Genomic DNA, 20,948 nt, shown 5'->3' with positions numbered 1-20,948 from the left:
ATGGGCCTGAATCCTCTCTATTATATACAACAATGTGTAACATAGGCCTGATTCATCTCTAATGTACACAACAATGTGTAACACAGGCCTGAAACATCTCTAATGTATACAACAATGTGTAACATCGAACTGAAACATTTCTAATAAATACAAAAATGTGTAACATAGACCGGGAACATCCCTAATCTTTACATCAATGTATAAAAAAGGCCTAAAGCATCTCTAATCTCAATAACAATGTGTTGCGTAAGCCAGAAAAGTCTTTATTCCGTGCAACAACGCCAATCTCAACAATAATGTACAACATTGGCTGGAAACTTCTCTAATATCTGCACAATATATAAAATAGCCCTTAAACATCTCTTACCTGCAACAATTTGTAACATAAGCCTGAAAAATCTGTAATTGTTGCGAAAATGTGCAGCATAGATAGCTTTTTGCAACCAAAGATATTAAGGGATATGGGCCAAAGGCAGGTATATGGAGTTAGATCACAGATCAGTCATGATCTTATCAAATGGCGGAGCATGCACGGGGGGCTGAATGGCCTACACCTGTTCCTATATTCCGATGAAACATCAATAATCTTTACAACAATGTTCAACATAGGCGTGAAACATCTGTAAGGACTACATAAATGTTTAACAAGGGACGGAAACATCTGCAGTTGCTCCAACGATGTCTAACATAGGACTGAAACATCTCTAATCTCTAAAACAACGTGTAACATCGGACTAAAACATTGCTCATCTCTGCAACAATTTATAACCTAGGGAGGAAACATCACCAATCTGTACAACAAACTGTAACATTTGCCTGAAGTATCGGCAATCTTTGCAATAATGTATAACATGGACCTGAAACACCTGTCATCTCGACAACAATGTGCACGAATAGGCCTGTGATATCTGCAATCACCATAGCAACTTGCAACATTGTCCTGAAACACCAATAAATACTGCAACAATGTATAAAATAGACCCGAAACACCTATAATCTCGTCAACAGTTCATAACATAGGGCTGGAACATCTCAAATCTCTACAAAAGTGTGACACACGGACCTAGAAAGTCTCTGATCTCTACAACAATGTGTAACATCAATCTGAAACATCGCTAATCTCCACAACAATGTATAACTTCGGTTCGAAACATCTTTGATCTCCACAACGATCTGTAACATAGGCCTGAATCATCTGTAATCTTTGCAACAATATGTAACACAGGTATTAAACCTCTCTAATCTTTGAATCAATGTGTAAGGTTGGTCTGAAACATCTGTAATCTTTGGATCAATATGTAACATAGGTTTGAAACATCTGTAATCTTTGAATCAATGTGTAACGCAGGTCTGAAACCTCAATAATCTTTGAATCAATGTGTCATGCAGGTCTGAAACATTTATAATCTTTGAATCAATGTGTAACATAGGCCTGAAATATTGCTATCAATTGCAAAAATTTGCACCACTGTCGGAAGAACGAGGAGAGGCAATATTATCGAAAGGTTACAATTGTAAATGGGGTGCTGCAATCGAGAGACCTGGGGGATTATGTGCACAGGTCGTTGAAGGTGGCAGGTCAGGCTGAGAAGGCGGTTAAAAAACGAAAGGGATCCTCAGTATTATAAATATTTGCATGGAGTACAAAAGCAAGGAGGTTATGACCAACTTTTATGAAACACTGGTTCAGCCATTACTGGTGCATTGTGTCCCGTTCTCGGCACTGCACATTAGGAAGGATGTGAAGGTCTTAGAGAGGATGTGGAAACTATTTACTGGAATTGGTCCAGGGATGAGGGACTTCAGTTATGTGGATTGACTGAAGAAACTGGGATTGTTCTCCATAGAGCACAGAAGATTGAGAGGAGATTTGATAGAGGTGTACAAAATCATGAGGGGTCGAGGCAGAGTGGATATGGAGAAACTCTTCCCAATGGCGAAAGGGTCGAGAACCAATGGACACAGATTTTCGGTGATTGGCAAAAGAACTAAAGGCGAAATGAGGGCATTTTTTTAGCGAGCGGTTATGATCTGAAATGCAATGCCTGAAAGGTTGGTGGAGGCAGATTCAATCTTGACTTTGCAAAGGGTATTGGACAAGTGCTTGAAGGGAAACATCTGCAGGGCTACGCGGAAAGGGTGGGTAGTGGGGTTAACGGGATTGTGCTTCCAGAGAGCCGACACATGCTCAATGGCCTCCTTCTGAGCTGTAACCATTCTGTGAATATACGATTCTACGTGGGCCTGAAACATCTGTCATCGTTGCAACCATGTATAAAACAAGCTTGAAAAGAATGACATCTTTACAACAACATGTAACACAGGCCTGGAACATCGCTTATCTCTACAAAAATATTTAACATATGTCTGAAATATCTGTAATCTCGACAACAACCTGGAGCATAGGCCTGAAACATCTGTGATCTTTTTAACAGTGTATAACGTGGTATTATAACTTCTTTATGTTGTAGGGCTTTGTTGTTGGGAATAGAGATGTTTCAGGCCTGTGTTACACATTATTTTAATGATTAAAGTGGTTTCAGGACATTGTTACAAGTTCTACAGATTGCAAATGCTTAAGGCCGATGTCACACTTTGTTGTAGAGATTAGAGATGCCACAGGTCCATGCGACACATTGTTGTAGAGATTAGAGATGCACCAGCCCCACGTTACACATTATTGTAGAGATTAAAGAAGCTCCAGTGCTGGGTTAAACATTGTGGTATAGATTAGAGAAGCTCCAGGCCTATGTTACACATTGTTTTAGAGATTAGGGATGCTTCCGGCCTATGTTAAACGTTGTTTTAGCGATTTGAGAAGCTCCAGGCCTATGTTACACATTGTTGTAGAGATTAGAGATGCTCCAGGTCTATGTTACACATTGTTTTAGAGATTAGGGATGCTTCAGGCCTAAGTTAAACATTGTTTTAGCGATTTGAGAAGCTTCAGGCCTATGTTACACATTGTTGTAGAAATTGGAGATGCTCCAGGTCGATGTTGTACAATCTTTTAGAGATTAGAAATGTTTCAAAACTATGTTACACGTTGTTGTAGAGATTAGAGATACTCCAGTTCTATGATATGTATTATTATAGAGATTGTAACTGTTTCAAGCCTAGGTTGAAAAAGTTTTTAATTTCACGGGTCATTGACAGTCTTCCTTCTCTCTCTCTCTCTTTTTTTTTTGGGCGGGGTTTGTATATTCGGTGGCCTTTTAGGTGACACCTCTCTGTCTGCTCACTGTGATTGCCTTGGCAACGGGCAGTAATCACCAGGCATTGTTCTGTGATTTTCAAATGCGAAGGATTCGAAAATTTCATTTCCACACCACTCACCTGAGGAAGGAGGAAGCCTCCGAAAGCTTGTGGAATTTAAAATAAATTTGTTGGACTATAAATTGGTGTTGTAAAATTGTTTACAATTGTTAACTCCAGTCCATCACCGGCATCTCCACATCATGGCTCTCATCGACATGACAAACTGCCGGCTCACAGTGGAAAGGATATCCAAGAAGATCGCGCATTTAGACACAGATATCAAGTTTTTACAGAGCTGCAAGAAAGCAGACAAGATCCCGAAAGGGCGACAGATCACGAACCCACTCAAGTCCACATGCAACTCGGATTACGCTGAGAGACTCTGCCGTCGTACCTCTCGCACACTCCGCAACCATCTCGTACACCAACTCCACAGCAGACGCCGCAACCTCGAAACTAAGATGGAGTCCATACTCTCAACCTGTACTCAGGACACAGCAGACCAGCGACGATATACCGCCAAACAGACGAGGCAACGGAACTACGCTGCCTGCATGAAAACCAAGAGCAGGAAGCTTGATAAACTCGGCATCACCACCAGCATCGACCAAGCTTCCCCTTGTACCACGGTTGCAACCATAGGGAAGTCTATAGTCAATTTTTCCAACCACACCCTTCAACCAGACGAAATCGAAGTTCTCAGCTGAGGGCTCAATTTCTGCTCCACGACCAAAATGGACCCCACTAGTCTCGCGGCAGACACAGAGGAATTCATCAGGAGAATGAGGCTCCAGGAATTCTAACACAAACCCCAAGATTTCAGCAGCGAACCCAATGAGACAATCAACGATCTGGAACAGCAGACAGAGGGCTCCGCGGTACAGCAACCGAAGAGGAAAGAGTCACACTGGACTCCTCCAGAGGGTCGCTGCCCTCAGCTTGACATGTATGCTCAAGCTGTCAGGAAATGCGTCTATGCCAGATTCATCAGCCGCACTCGGAGACAGTCCAGAATGTCACCCGAGCACAACGCAACGCCATCAACGCTCTCAAGACCAACCGCAACATCGTCATCAAACCAGCGGACAAAGGAGGAGCCATCGTCATACAGAACAGAACGGACTATTGCAAAGAAGCATACCGACAACTGGACAACCAGGAACACTGCAGACGGTTACCCACAGACCCGACCAAAGAACACACCCACCAGCTCAACAAACTGATCAAGACCTTCGATCCAGACCTTCAAAACATCCTACTCATTCTCATCCCACGTACTCCCCGCGTGGGAGACTTCAACTGCCTCCCAAAGATACACAAAGCCAACACACCCGGACGTCCTCTCGTATCAGGCAACGAAACCCTGTGTGAAAACCTCTCTGGATACATCGAGGGCATCCTGAAACCCATCGTGCAGGGAACCCCCAGCTTCAATCGCGACACTACAGACTTCCTACAAAAACTCAGTACCCACGGACCTGTTGAACCAGGAACACTTCTCACCACGATGGACGTCTCGGCACTCTACACCAGTATCCCCCACGATGACGGCATCGCTGCGACAGCATCAACACACAACACCAACAAAAGCCAATCTCCAGACGCCATCCTACAACTCATCCGCTTTATCCTGGATCACACTGTCTTCACCTTCAATAACCAGTTCTTTACCCAAACACACGGAACAGCCATGGGGACCAAATTCGCACCCCAATACGCCAACATTTTCATGCACAAGTTCGAGCAGGACTTCTTCACTGCACAGGACCTCCAACCAACACTGTACACCAGATACATCGACGACATTTTCTTTCTATGTACCCACGGCGAGGAATCACTAAAGAGACGACACGATAACATCAACAAGTTCCATCACACCATCAAGCTCACCATGGACTACTCCTCAGAATCAGTTTCTTTCTTGGACACACGAATCTCCATTAAAGACGGGCACCGCAGCACCTCACTCTACCGCAAGCCCACGGACAACCTCACGGTGCTCCACTTTTCCAGCTTCCACCCTAACCACGTCAAAGAGGCCATCCCCTATGGACAGGCCCTGCGAACACACAGGGTCTGCTCAGACGAGGAGGAACGCGATGGACACCTACAGACGCTGAAAGACGCCCGAGTAAGAACAGGATATGATGCTCGACTCATCGATCGACGGTTCCGACGGGCCACAGCGAAAAATCGCGTAGACCTCCTGAGAAGACTAACACGGGACTCAACCAACAGAGTACCCTTCGTCGTCCAGTACTTCCCCGGAGCGGAGAAACTACGCAACCTTCAACATGTCATCAATTATGACGAACACCTCGCTATGGCCATCCCCACACCTCCACTACTCGCCTTTAAACAGCCACCCAACCTCAAACAAACCATCGTTCGTAGCAAATTACCCAATTTTCAGGAGAACAGCGTCCATGACACCACACAACACTGCCACGGTAACCTCTGCAAGACATGCCAGATCATCGACACAGATACGACCATCACACGAGAGGACACCACCCACCAGGTGCACGGTTCATACACCTGTGACTCGGCCAACATTGTCTACCTCATACGTTGCAGGAAAGGATGCCCCAGAGCATGGTACATTGGCGAGACCATGCAGACGCTGCGACAACGGGGAACACTTCAGCAGTCATGGACATTCAGCCACCGACCTTCGGGTGAGCATACTCCAAGGCGGCCTTCAAGACACACGACAACGCAAAATCGTCGAGCAGAAATTGATAGCCAAGTTCCGCACCCATGAGGACGGCCTCAACCGGGATCTTGGGTTCATGTCACGCTGCACGTTACCACACCAGCGAACAAATGTTATCTGTTTTTAATATAACGGGTCATTGACTGTCTTCCTTCTCTCTCTCTCTTTTTTTTGAGGGGGTTTGTATATTTAGTGGCCTTTCAGATGACACCTTTCTGTCTGCTCACTGTGATTGCCATGGCAACGGGCAGTACTCACCAGGCATTGTTCTATGTTTTTCAAATGCGAAGGATTCGAACATATCATTTCCACCATCCACCCGACGAAGGAGGAAGCCTCCGAAAGCTTGTGGAATTTAATTTAAAATAAATTTGTTGGAATATAACTTGGTGTTGTAAAAATGTTTACAATTGTCAACCCCAGTCCATCACCGGCATCTCCATATCAAACTTTCCATAGACACGGAGGGATTGGAGGCTGCTATTACATAAATATCACAGTCAAATAAACACACTCACACTTTGCATATACACACTTGAGGTTGTTAAATAGTGGGGGGGCACTAGTTAAGGTTCTTTAAATGAGGCGGCACTAGTTGGGGTTGTATCATAGAATGGGGCAAGAGTTACCGTTGTGTTTTAGTGAGGTGGGAAATTTAACAAAGGCTGCACCAGATTCCTGGTGTCATAAGCACGGAACATTTTTAACCCAGTCCTCAAATGCCGTTTGTAAAATGAGCACGGAAGACAATTCAACACAGGCAAAACACAAAAACGTATTAAAGTTTTGACTGTCTCGGTAACCATGTTAGGATTTCCTTCAGTCTGAAACAGAAAGTCATCGGTTGATTGATGGTGATTGGAACAATTATTCATCTTTTTTTTTACAGATTTTAACGTGTTTTGCGTAATTAACATGGTAAAATGTTTCGTAAAGATTAATTCCCTGATTGGGAATCGAATGCATTTCCCGCACTACAAGCATTTTTCGACCCCAATTCTCTTCTTTGAGTTGTTCCTATAACAGTTCATAGAGCTGAGTTTCCGTAGCGGTTATAACATTTCGCCTCATATAAAGAAAGCTCCCGTTTCAATGTCGGGTGGAATCATTTTGAAGACATTCTTCATTAAAAATGAATAATTACAAACAATACAATATTTCATGTTGAGGGTAAAATAAAAATAATGCAATATCTCTCATCCCCGGTGTATTCTTTCTTTCTCTGTAGTTCTACACATGGTCAAACAGCACACAGATAACGGCAGTGTCTTTCCCTCACTCACGTTTCCTGCTCTGACGATGCAGAAACCCCTCTCAAAGCTGCACATTCCGAATGGTTTCAGTTGATTTGTGAGAGATCATTGAAGGATCCTGCAGCGCTGCCACCATTAATAACAATAGGTCGTAAACGCATTGCAGCCGTGGCAACAAAGCCATCAGTTTTTCACTGCACCCCAGCTCCCGGAGTAAGTGAGGCCGCGACAAGCAGCAAAATTGAGGCCGCCTGTCTGGCCCCGCTTTTTCCATTCACCTGCTGCCGGTGGAAAGCAGTGAATGCAGCCTCAGACATCGCATTACTGCTCCTCCCTGGGGAAAAAAGAGACCATGACCCGATCAAAGCTCCCCATACACCGAGCACATGGGTAGGAAATAGTGGGGAGATTGTATCCCAGTCACTCAGACCTCCTGAAACATTTAACGAAGTCCAGAATGAGTAAAAATGTCTTTGGCTTTTAATCTGGAAATGAGAGAATGTACCACTGCACCCACGAGTCGGAAGTCTCGGGCACTGCGTTCAGCTCGCGTGGAGACGTGGGTTTGAATCTCAGTCCTGACATTCAGTCTTTTACAAAGACGGAACAATTTTTGGTGCCTTCCGCTGGAGGTGTTTTTTCGGCCTAGTTGATTTGCTCCTTCCAGAAAACCACCTGACCTGCATCCGAATCCTAACCACCAGGGAACCAGCTGCAATTTTCCTGCAAGCAAGCCGACCAACGCTGCTTTTCCGACTTGTCCCCTTGAAATTCAGGTCACTTTGGCCCCAGACAAGCTGCTCGTACAAAATGAAATTTACTGGAAGAACACGAAAGACTTGTTCAGAGAATGAAAGCACCAAGTGCGGGTAGGCATGAACATGAAATGGACAGTGAGGGAAAATACTATCACAAGCTGCTGGTGCAACTGTTTCCATTTCCAAAACACACCTAACTGATCAACGCATCTCCTCGGAAAGGTGCAAGGCAACGCCGGCCTCTCAGGCCTCATTTGAAGCAAGTGACGCTCACATTTTCTGCCAGTTTCACCTGCCATCTCCGTCTGCTTCTGTCTGTTATTTTCCTCCAGCATCCTCTGCTCCACCAAATGTCGGGGGAATTAGATGTTGGAAGCAAATGAAACGACTGAAAAAAACACATTACCAGGAAAGCAAGGAGAGGGTAAGAAAGATGTTGGTCACTGAGAGACGATGGATTTTGCAGATGCCAGGATAACTGACATAAATATCTCATCTCCCTGTCTCTTTCAGATATTGAATATCTTAATGCTCAAGAGGTGTTCTCACTGCCCCAGGCCAATTATCCCGAGTCGCATTGTCCCTCCGATCCTGCACACGGTGCTCAGCTTTGAAACTGGCCATCACCCCTGTGCTCGCTCACCGACTTTGGCTCCCGTTCCGCCAATGCCTCGATTTTAAAAATCTCATCCATGTGTTCAGATTCCTCCTTTGCCTCGCCTCTCCCTATCGCTGTAACCTCCCCCAGCCTCACAACCCTCCGAGATCACTGCGATCCTCAAATTATGGTCTCTTGTGCACTCCTGATTTTAATCGATCCACCATTGGCGGTCTTGGCTTCAGCTACCTGGGCCCAAATCTCTGGAATACCCGACTTAAACCCCTCCTCCTCTCTCTCCTCCTTTATAATGCTCATTACAACCGCCCTTTTTTCACTAAGTTTTCGTTCACCTGTCCGAATATCTCCTTTTGTGGATCTGTGTGAAATTTTATCTAATTGCGCTCCTGTGTAGCGTCTTGGTATATTTTAGTATGTTAAATGCGCTATATAAATGTAAGTTGTTGTTAATTATAATGTGTCCCACGATTTAAAGAAGTAAGGATATGACAGTAAGCTTAGTAACTCCGAAGCGGCTATTGCTGTACCTGATTCACCGTTTCCATCACCAGCCCAGGTGCACCCTCTCGAGAGGATATATATCGTGAGACTGAGGGAATATCACAGGGTGAAGGACCGAGCGCCAGTGAGCAGGAGGAGCTGGAAATAATTATGATAATTACTATTACACAAACTTTGAACAGCCGATACCTTAAACAATGACCCAATATAAAACTAATCGCCAGTCCCCGAGTCGATATACTCGGGTCTGGATTTGTACACGGTTCTGACGCGCTCCAGTCAACAGTAAAGAGTTGGAGCCGGATCCAGAAGAGAGAAGAGCACCCAGAGTGTGGGAGCAGCAGCAGCCAGAGCGGTTTCTGAACCAGCCATTGATGCAGGAGTGAATCGAGTCCCATTCCGAGCTGTGTCTGCCAGCCGCCTGCCGGGCCGCTTCACACTGAAGGGGACCGATTCAGGCCTAACTCCCACACACAGATTTCAGTCAGGAAGGTAGTCTCCATTGTAGGCTCTTGTGATCAGGCTGGTGAAGTGTTTAGTGTTACGATCGCTCCTGTAGACCGGTGCTCACTAACGGAGTTATTTCTGTGCATTCGGTTGAAGGTCCCTTTTCCTGCCAAGTGAGATTTGCCCCTTCCATAAAATCAACCCGTCCTCCATCCACGCGAGGTTTTGACGTCCATCGGTTCATCGTAAAACCGAGCTTTAAACAAACAACATAAATTACAAAAACTCACGGCGGGCCATTCAATATAAGCGGAGAGAAGAGATAATCGTAATTTAGGCTTGTAAATAGCAAAGGAAGTGGCAGAACTGGGGAAAAGTGACCTTGCTAACTGACCCTCCTACCTTCAAAATCTACTCAATAACTACTTCTTCGCCCATTTCATCAGTAACTCCCCTTCCTTTCGTCAGTCTGAGGCTGTGATGCACTCGGGGAACAAACAGGTCCCCTCGGCCATTTGACCCTTTGCTCCCCGCACAAGCACAGTCGATCCAATAAACCCGGATGTACCAATGCGCTCCTCCCTCCAGCAGGATGTGATCAATAAATAAAAAAGGTTGAAAGTCTGTGTGAAAGTCCATTATCAAATGTATGTTAGAATGTGCACTATTAATGAATGTAGGGAAATCTTCAGCACATTTCTAAACATCTCCCGCTCTCGCGCAAAGAATCACAAGCTGACGGATTTATTCAGATGCAGCCCGGAGATGGAGATTGAAATGCGAGAATCTCCAATGACAGATGAGCAGTTGGTTCAAATACCAGACGAGCGCCCTCTGTGTCACTATTTTAGTCCATAATCACCAGTTGGTTTCTCACATCGTTTCAGCGTTGAGGATGGCAGAATTGATTTTTAATGAGAGCATGTTTGAGAACCAAAAGACAGAATGCAAAGGGTTTGTCGACACAACATACGGGCAGAACAAAAAATGTCTCAGAATGGTGTGTAGACTGAATCTGAATGTGAATTGATCCGAATTCAGGAAATCTCATGGGTGCACAATGCAAAAAGTTTCTGTAATGGCCGGGAATCGAATGCAACTAACTTGCAAAAGAAGCGCGATTTCTCCTGCTTAACCACCAATGCCATGAACGGCAACAAATTACATATGTCGCTTTGGACACCTGTCTGAAAGAATTTACAGTTTGCCAGATCGCCTGTGATAACCGTACGCATTCTAATGTACACTCGTACAGCAATGGCTGAATGGTTTAGCCGTGGGACTTGTTATCTAATCGGGTTTTCCTCGGGATTATCGCATTTTTCTTGCATCGCACCTGCTTGAGTTCAAACTAAATGATCAATTTTCCAACTCGAGGAGAGATACTCGGCGACATGGACAATTTGGATTGAGCGCACGATGGTCTCTTGCAAGATTTCAAAATACATGAAGGAATTGTTCCCAGCTCCATCTTAAATTCTGCTAATTCACACAAGTTGACATTCATACTCTTTGTTCCTGTACTTTAATCTCTCTATCTCTCCCTGTCTCAGTCTCTTGACTCTTTGTATTTTCCCCTGATGGACGTCTCAGGCTGCGTTGAACGGCCAAGTTTGATCGAACCTGCAAAACCAACAGAGAAGGGTAAAGAAAGAAAGACTGAGACGGTTGGAAAAGCAAACGTTCAACCCAGTTGATGAATTCGGAGCGAATGTCTCCAAACGTATCGCTCTTCGCGCTCACAGTGAAAAAATAGCATTTTTATTATACTTATGGTACAGTGTATAACCCGCGGATGGCGAGACAGATGACAATGTAGCTTTGGAGCAATAAATTCTGCAAAGTTTTACTTGATAATGCAAGTGGTAAATTCAAAACGAATGTGGTAAAGAGAGCCGGATAGTGGTGACTTGAAATAGTTAGTGCTCAACTTGAACATTGCTGTACATCGGAATAGAAAACGCGATTGGATGGTCAGAAGTGGTCTGCAAGGCTGGGTGGTCGGCTGTGGGTGGTTGCGAATTGTGCACTGGCTGCACGGCCCTATTCGTGGCGGTTGGTTTGTCGAGGGGAATAATTCTCACGGTTTTCTGATTATATATGCGACACGTCCCAGGTTCAAATCCCAATCCAGCAGTGTTCATTCTCCACTTTCGCTGAAAATTCACTCATTTGTTTCTCACATCGTTTCAGCGATGCAGAAGGCAGGATTGACTTAATTCTCGACCTGTTTCAGCTCTGGAGGACCGAATGCCGAGGTTTCGTCAACGCAACACAAATGGAGAAAAGAACATATCTCAAGACGTTGTGCAGATTGAAGCTGTATATGAATTTATCCCAATTCACGCGGTGTCATGAAAGCAGAATGAAAATGCTCCTGCATTTGGCGGTAATCGAACCCCCGCTTCCTGTGTGGCAGGCAAGAATTTGACCACGAAAATATCAATGGCCGAACGGCAGTTGGCTGCATGTGTCCACTTGGAAATAAACTGGAAGAACAGACAGTCTCACCGGCCGCAAATGCGGTTGTTGGCTGGGCGCTTTAAACACGTGCGGCTCCAGTGGCGCAATGGGTTAGCGCGCGGTACTTATATAACAGTATTAGGCTTGAGAAATGCCGAGGTTGTGAGTTCGAGCCTCACCTGGAGCAGTTTAACCTTTTGCTTCTGAACATTTCCACCCGAGTTCAAGGTGCAGCGAGAATGTTCCATGAAACATCTCCTTCTTCGTGTTTTCATGTGGGCATTTGGTGTCCTCTGGCCAGCATTATTGCAATAGCAGGTGTGAGTTTATTTGTTAATAGGCGGGAGAGGGGGCGATTGGCAACAGCATGAAATGGGAAAGCAGGCGGTCCGAGATCTTTAAATCTAATGAACTGAACACACAATTCTTCTTTTCGTGAAACAGACATTCTTCTATTTGAAGTGTCGTGTAGGAAAATTCGGAAGGTAAATGTGTTTCCCGGAGTCACTGAGTAACGGGTGGAATTATTCCGCTTTCAGTTGTTGATCCGCTGACAGGTCGAGAGACCTTTTCCAGCTCACGTGTGGGACAAGTCTGGCTTTTGAGCCACTGGGTAATGTGATTGTTTTTAATTGCTGCTAACGAATGACAGGACATTTGGCACAAACAAGAAGAATTGTAAACTCACGAATTTCCTCTCCATGTTTCTTACATCAGATTCTCCTCAAAACGGTACTGAGAATTTTATAAATCGGATCCTCACCCGAGGTCGACGGCCACAAGTGATAATTCAGAGACCGACCATGAATTTAGCTGTATGTATTCCAAGTTGATTATGTGCTTGCAGCTTCATTTATTATAAGGTTTAACATATTTCTTTGTGCACTAAATATCATAATTTGCACGAAATTTGATTTTGATTTTATATCATGTTCTTCAGTGCCAAGAAACAGATATATAATTGAAATTATCAGATCAATAACAATTTTTTTAAAACTGAGTACATAAATTAGTTAAATTGAAAATATTCAGATCTTAGTAGACAGAACTTTTAACTTTATCTAAAAGTATAATAGAAATGAATTCTAAAATATTAAGTTCCAGTAGCTATATTATATATCTCTTGGGTTAGAAATTCTTCATCCTTTTTTCAGAAGTGTATCTTTTGAATCAGATACATTAAATCTATAAACCAATGCAAACATATCTCAAAGCTGACCAAACTGTAAAAACATTACAAATTTGAAGTCAAGAATGAATTTAAAGAGGGATGTTAATATCGGATGAAGCTTTTTAACTGTAAAGTGCTTGCCCTCCCCAAAGTGTCCCATGGTGCTAATTGTGAGCAGCCTTTTTCTGTTGGAGAATAATCAATGGTTGAAGAGCTCCTTTGAAGAGCACTGCAGGTTGAATTTCATTGAAGTATATGAATTCTGCCAGCAGCAGGCAATGGCCATCCTCAAGATTCACATTCTGTAGCTGGCATCGAGTCCCACTAAACCGATTGGAAACTCTTGCAGTCACTGACAAGTTTTATCTTGTTCTCTGCTGAAAGGAAAATTTGGCAGGAAACTGCTTTAGGTGGCTTCTGATCCGTTTACAAAACAGACCAACTATACAGTACATGGTCGTAGCCGGTGGACATGATCTATGTGGATTTCTTGGCACTGAAGAACATGATATAAAATCATGAAGGTCAATGAAGGTAGCGCGTTTGATGTACTCTATATGGATTTTAGCAAGGCTTTTGACAATGTCCCACATGGCAGACTGGTAAGAAAAGTAAGAGTCCATTGCATTCAAGGGAAAGTGGCAAGTTTTCTTTGGAGCAGAGGATGCTGAGGGGAGATTTAATTGAGGTGTATAAAATTATGAGGGGCCGAGATAGAGTGTATAGGAAGGACCTATGTCCCTTAGCAGAGAAGTCAATAACCAGGGGGCATAGATTTATGTAATTGGTAGGAGAATTAGAGGGGAGTTGAGGAGAATTCTTTTCACCCAGAGGGTGGTGGGGATTTGGAACTCACTGCCTGAAAGGGTGGTAGAGGCAGAAACTTTCATCACATTTAAAAAGCACTTGGATATGCACTTGAAGTGCCGTAACCTACAAGGTTACGGACCAAGAGTTGGAAAGTGGGAATAGGATGGATAGCTCTTTTTCGGCCGGCACAGACACGATGGGCCGAATAGCCTACTTCTGTGCCGTAAATTTCTGATTCTATTTCTATGAATCTGAATGATGGAAACAGCTATAACCACGCGCCTGGATAGCTCAGTCGGTAGACCATCAGACCTTTAGGTGAAGAAGTGATTTGAGTGTCCAGCGTTCAAAGTCCCTTTTCATGCGAGCAATTTTAGAACAGCTGTCAAGTTCTGCCAGTCCACTGGAGCAACAACTACTGAAGAGACGATGCCTGCGATGTGTTGTCAATATGTTGACCTTTGGTGAGCATTCTCAGAAAAGGACTTTGATCTTCTCTGATCACCATTTTTACCAGAAACATTTATACAGTCGATGATCTGTTAGAAAGACCACTGATTGCCCGTTCACACCACCCGTCCCTTGTTTGGACAGAGATCGCTTAGTGTCTAAACTGCTTCAAACTGAGTCTTTTCCATAGTTACTTGGAAATGTTTGGATTAGTGCTGTTATCTGCAGCTTGTCAATTGGATGGTTAACACTGAGTTTGGTTGGGCTGATCTGATTTCTTTGTTCGAATAAATTAGATAGTTTTTAACCTCCACCCACTCCTTGCAGACACTTCCAGCATCATCTCCGTGGGCGGTAGAATGTAAAGACATTCAGCGCTACAAATCAATCCGTGCTTCCTCTTACCGAAACTCGGGAACAATGTTCACCATTTCAGCCTCTCAGATGCCGATGTCGCCAATTTCATCCTGTGCAGCCAGAACCCCTGGTGATTTTACAGTCACCGAAGTTCGCTGCACTTTCCCCAAAGTTCACTCTAAGAGAGAACAACGAAAAATAAAGGAAAAGTGCGCGTTTCTTCATTGGTGGCGAAGCAAAATCGCTGCTTTCATTCGTTCCACCGTTGATCTTCCTGCGGGCTCTGAACCTTCTGCACTCCGCTATTTTTATCACATGACCAGGAAGTGAAACAAGTTGAATGTGAAAGTTGGAGCAACAATTTGGATCAAGCGGATAGGCGGGTCGGGATATTGCAAAACAAACACCCAAGCAACGAGGAGCGGGTCAGCTTTTCCATCAGAAGATAACAAATAGAAGCAGGAGTCGGCCTTACGGCCCCTCGAGCCTACTCCGCTGTTCAATAAGATCTTGGCTGATTTTCGACCTCGAATCTATTTCCCGCCCGATCCCCATATTCCTATACGACACTTCAAACAGAAGAATGCCTGTTTCACGAAAAGAAGAATTGTGTGTTCGGTTGTTTGGACTGAAAGATCTCGTGGCGCCTCCTTTCCCATTTCATGCTGTCGCCAATCGCCCACTCTCCCGCCGATAAACAACTAAACTCACAGCTGCTGTTGCAATACGGCCGGCCAGAGCACCTTAAGTTCCCACATAAGAACACTAAGAAGGAGATGGTTCATGGAACAGACCAGCTGCACCTTGAACTCCGGTGGAAATATTCAGATGCAAAAGGTTTAACTGTGAGATGGAAGGATCGAGCTCAGAACCTCGATATTGCTTGAGCCTGATATTGTTATATAAATACCGCGCGCTAACCGATTGCGCCACGAGAGCCACCAGATAGCAGCGCGTCATCAAACAGCTGCTTGGGCTTTTGTGTAAAATTGGTCGAGACACACGACAACGCAAAATCGTCGAGCAGAATCATCGTTCATCCATTGTCGCAGCTTCCTGCCACACAGGAAGTTGGAGTTCGATTACGGCACAATGCAGAAGCATTCTCATTCTGCATTCATGACATTGCGTGAATTGGGATAAATTCATATTCAGCTTCAATCTGCAAAACATCTTGAGACATTTTCTTTTCTCCAGGTGTGTTGCATCCACAAAACCTCGGCTTCTGCACGGAAAGTTTGGTTGACGTTTGGAACGCTCTTCTGCAGTCGGCAGTTGATGCGAGCTCACTTGTGAATGTTAAATCTGAGATTGACAGATTTCTGTGAACAAAGGTTATTTCTGGATATTTATGATGTGGAGATGCCGGTGATGGGCTGGGGTTGACAATTGTAAACAATTTCACAACACCAAGTTATCGTCCAGCAATTTTATTTTAATTTCACAAGCTTTCGGAGGCTTCCTCCATCCTCAGGTGAATTTTCTGGAAATGACATCCTCGAAATGAAATCGCATTTATAAATCATAGAACAATGCTTGGTGATTACAGGCTGTCTTTTCAACTGCCCGTTGCCAAGTCAATCAGTGTGCAGACAGACAGGTGTTACCTACAAGGTCTCCGAATATACAAAAAAACATAGAGATAGAGAGGTAGAAACATAGAAAAGACAGCAACTGACCCTTTATATTAAAAACAGATAACATTTGTTCGCTGGTGGGGTAACGTGTAGGGTGACATGAACCCAAGATCCCGGTTGAGGCCGTCCTCATGGGTGCGGAGCTTGGCTATCAATTACTGCTCGACGAATTTGCGTTGTCGTGTGTCTCGAAGGCCGCCTTGGGGTATGCTTACCCGAAGGTCGGTGGCTGAATGTCCTTGACTGCTGAAGTGATCCCCGACTGGGAGGGAACCCTCCTATTTTGCGATTGTTGCGCGGTGTCCGTTCATCCATTGTCGCAGCTTCTGCATGGTCTCGCCAATGTACCATGCTCTGGGGCATCCTTTCCTGCAACGTATGAGGTAGACAACGTTGGCCGAGTCACAGGAGTATGAACCATGCACCTGGTGAGTGGTGTCCTCTCGTGTGATGGTGGTATCTGTGTCGATGATCTGGCATGTCTTGCAGCAGTTACCGTGGCAGGGTTGTGTGGTGTCGTGTACGCTGTTCTCCTGAAAGCGAGGCAATTTGCTGAGAACGATGGTCTGTTTAAGGTTGGGTGGCTGTTTAAAGGCGGTAGTGGAGGTGTGGGGATGGCCATAGCGAGGTGTTCGTCGTCATTGATGACATGTTGAAGGCTGCGGAGAATATGGCGTAGTTTTTCCGCTCCGGGGAAGTACTGGACGAAAAAGGGTACTCTGTTGGTTGCGTCCCGTGTTAGTCTCCTGAGGAGATCGATGAGTCGAGCGTCATATCCCGTTCTTACAAGGGCGTCTTTCAGCATCTGCAGGTGTCCATCGCGTTCCTCCTCGTCTGAGCAGACCCTGTGCATTCGGAGGGCCTGTCCATAGGGGATGGCATCGTTGACGTGGTTAGGGTGGAAGCTGGAAAAGTGGAGCATCGTGAGGTTGTCCGTGGGCTTGTGGTAGAGTGAGGTGCTGAGGTGCCCGTCTTTGATGGAGATTCGTGTGTCCAAGAAATAAACTGTTTCTGAGGAGTAATCCATGGTGAGCTTGATGGTGTGATGGAACTTGTTGAAGTTATCGTGTCGTCTCTTTAGTGATTCCTCGCCGTGGGTCCATAGGAAGAAAATGTCGTCGATGTATCTGGTGTATAGTGTTGGTTGGAGGTCCTGTGCAGTGAAGAAGTCCTGCTCGAACTTGTGCATGAAAATGTTGGCGTATTGGGGTGCGAATTTGGTCCCCATGGCTGTTCCGTGTGTTTGGGTAAAGAACTGGTTATTGAAGGTGAAGACATTGTGATCCAGGATGAAGCGGAGGAGTTGTAGGATGGCGTCTGGAGATTGGCTGTTGTTGGTGTTGAGTATTGATGCTGTCGCAGCGATGCCGTCATCGTGGGGGAGACTGGTGTCGAGTGCCGAGACGTCCATCGTGGTGAGAAGTGTTCCTGGTTCAACAGGTCCGTGGGTACTGAGTTTTTGTAGGAAGTCTGTAGTGTCGCGACAGAAGCTGGGGGTTCCCTGCACGATGGGTTTCAGGATGCCCTCGATGTATCCAGAGAGTTTCTCACACAGTGTTCCGTTGCCTGATACGATAGGACGTCCGGGTGTGTTGGCTTTGCGTATCTTTGGAAGGCAGTAGAAGTCTCCCACGCGGGGACTACGTGGGATGAGAGTGCGTAGGATGCTTTGAAGGTCTTGATCAGTTTGTTGAGCTGGTGGGTGTGTTCTTTGGTCGGATCTGTGGGTAACCGTCTGTAGTGTTCCTGGTTGTCCAGTTGTCGGTATGCTTCTTTGCAATAGTCCGTTCTGTTCTGTATGACGATGGCTCCTACTTTGTCCGCTGGTTTGATGACGATGTTGCGGTTGGTCTTGAGAGCGTTGATGGCGTTGCGTTGTGCTCGGGTGACATTCTGGACTGTCTTGTGAGTGTGGCTGATGAATCTGGCATTGACGCATTTCCTGACAGCTTGAGCATGCATGTCCAGCTGAGGGCAGCGACCCTCCGGAGGAGTCCAGTGTGACTCTTTCCTCTTCGGTTGCTGTACCGCGGAGCCCTCTGTCTGCTGTTCCGGATCATTGATTGTCTCATTGGGTTCGCTGCTGAAATCTTGGGGTTTGTGGATGAATTCCCGGAGACTCATTCTCCTGATGAATTCCTCTGTTTCCGCCGCGAGACAAATGGTGCCCATTTTGGTCGTGGGGCAGAAATTGAGCCCTCGGCTGAGAACTTCGATTTCGCCTGGTTGAAGGGTGTGGTCGGACAAATTGACGATAGACTTCACTGTGGTTGCAACCGTGGTACCGGGGGAGGCTTGATTGATGCTGGGGGTGATGCCGAGTTTATCAAGCTTCCTGCTCTTGGTTTTCATGTTGGCAGCGTAGTTCCGTTGCCTCGTCTGTTTGGTGGTGTCTCGTAGCTGGTCTGCTGTGTCCTGAGTACAGGTTGAGAGCATGGACTCTATCTTGGTTTCGAGATTGCGGCGTCTGCTGTAGAGTTGGTGTCCGAGATGGTTGCGGAGTGTGCGAGAGCTACGACGGCAGAGTCTCTCAGCGTAATCGGAGTTGTATGTCGACTTGAGTGGGTTCGTGATCTGTCGTCCTTTCGGGATCTTGTCTGCTTTCTTGCAGCTCTGTAAAAACTTGATGTCTGTGTCTATATGCGCGATCTTCTTGGATATCCTCTCCACTGTGAGCCGGCAGTTTGTGGTGTCGATGGTAGCCATGATGTGCAGATGCCGGTGATGGACTGGAGTTGACAATTGTAAACAATTTTACAACAAAAATTTACAGTACAACAAATTTATTTTAAATTCCACAAGCTTTCGGAAGCTTCCTCTTTCCTCAGGTGAGTGGTGTGGAAATGAAATTTTCGAATCCTTCGCATTTGAAAATCACAGAACAATGCCTGGTGATTACTGCCCGTTGCCAAGGCAATCACAGTGTGCATACAGAGAGGTGTCACCTAAAAGGCCACCGAATATACAAACCTCCCCCCCCCAAAAAAAAGAGAGAGAGAGAGAGAAAGAAGACAGTCAATGACCCGTTATATTAAAAACTGTTTCAACCGAGGCTTGAAACAGTTCCAATCTCTATAATAATACATATTATAGACCCGGAGCATCTCTAATCTCTACAACAACGTGTAACAAAGGCTTGAAACATTTCTAATCTCTAAAAGATTGTACAACATAGACCTGGAGCATCTCTAATCTCCACAACAATGTGTAACATAGGCCTGGAGCTTCTCAAATCACTAAAACAATGTTTAACATAGGCCTGAAGCATTCCTAATCTCTAAAACAATGTGTAACATAGACCTGGAGCATCTCTAATCTCTACAACAATGTGTAACAAAGGCCTGGAGCTTCTGAAATCGCTAAAAAAATGTTTAACATCGGCCTGAAGCATCCCTAATCTCTAAAACAATGTGTAACAGAGGCCTGGAGCTTCTCTAATCTCTCCCACAATGTTTAACCTAGCCCTGGAGCTTCTTTAATCTCTACAATAATGTGTAACGTGGGGCTGGTGCATCTCTAATCTCCACAACAATGTGTCGCATGGACCTGGAGCATCTCTAATCTCTACAACAATGTGTGACATAGGCCTTAAACATTTGCAATCTGTACAACTTGTAACAATGTCTTGAAACCACTTTAATCATTAAAATAATGTGTAACACAGGCCTGAAACATCTCTATTCTCAACAACAAAGCCCTACAACATAGACAAGTTATAATATCACGTTATACACTGTTAAAAAGATCACAGATGTTTCAGGCCTATGCTCCAGGTTGTTGTCGAGATTACAGATGTTTCAGACGTATGTTAAATATTTTTGTAGAGATAAGCGATGTTCCAGGCCTGTGTTACATGTTGTTGTAAAGATTGCATTCTTTTCAAGCTTGTTTTATACATGGTTGCAAAGATGACAGATGTTTCAGGCCCACGTAGAATCGTATATTCACAGAATGCTTACAGCTCAGAAGGAGGCCATTGAGCATGTGTCGGCTCTCTGGAAGCACAATCCAGTTAACCCCACTACCCGCCCTTTCCGCGTAGCCCTGCAGATGTTTCCCTTCAAGCACTTGTCCAATACCCTTTGCAAAGCCAAGATTGAATCTGCCTCCACCAACCTTTCAGGCATTGCATTTCAGATCATAACCGCTCGCTAAAAAAATGTCCTCATTTCGCCTTTAGTTCTTTTGCCAATCACCGAAAATCTGTGTCCATTGGTTCTCGACCTTTTCGCCATTGGGAAGAGTTTCTCCATATCCACTCTGCCTTGCCCCCTCATGATTTTTTACACCTCTATCAAATCTCCTCTCAATCTTCTGTGCTCTATGGAGAACAATCCCAGTTTCTTCAGTCAATCCACATAACTGAAGTCCCTCATCCCTGGAACAATTCCAGTAAATAGTTTCCACATCCTCTCTCAGACTTTCACATCCTTCCTAATGTGCAGTGCCGAGAACGGGACACAATACACCAGTAGTGGCTGAACCAGTGTTTCATAAAGTTTGGTCAT

General features: G+C 45.0%; 1 non-coding gene across 1 annotated transcript; it reads left to right on the top strand.

Moving 5' to 3' along the window:
• The first annotated feature begins 12,107 nt into the window (after positions 1-12,107).
• trnai-uau (transfer RNA isoleucine (anticodon UAU)) lies at positions 12,108-12,202 on the top strand. Its single transcript has 2 exons — positions 12,108-12,145; positions 12,167-12,202. It is a non-coding gene; the product is annotated as a tRNA-Ile (tRNA).
• Positions 12,203-20,948: the final 8,746 nt, after the last annotated feature.

The sequence above is a fragment of the Heptranchias perlo genome, unplaced genomic scaffold, assembly GCF_035084215.1.
Source record: "Heptranchias perlo isolate sHepPer1 unplaced genomic scaffold, sHepPer1.hap1 HAP1_SCAFFOLD_44, whole genome shotgun sequence".
Classification (NCBI taxonomy): domain Eukaryota; kingdom Metazoa; phylum Chordata; class Chondrichthyes; order Hexanchiformes; family Hexanchidae; genus Heptranchias; species Heptranchias perlo.
The sequence above is the reverse complement of the archived record's forward strand: the minus strand, read 5'-3'. Positions and strand labels throughout refer to the sequence as shown.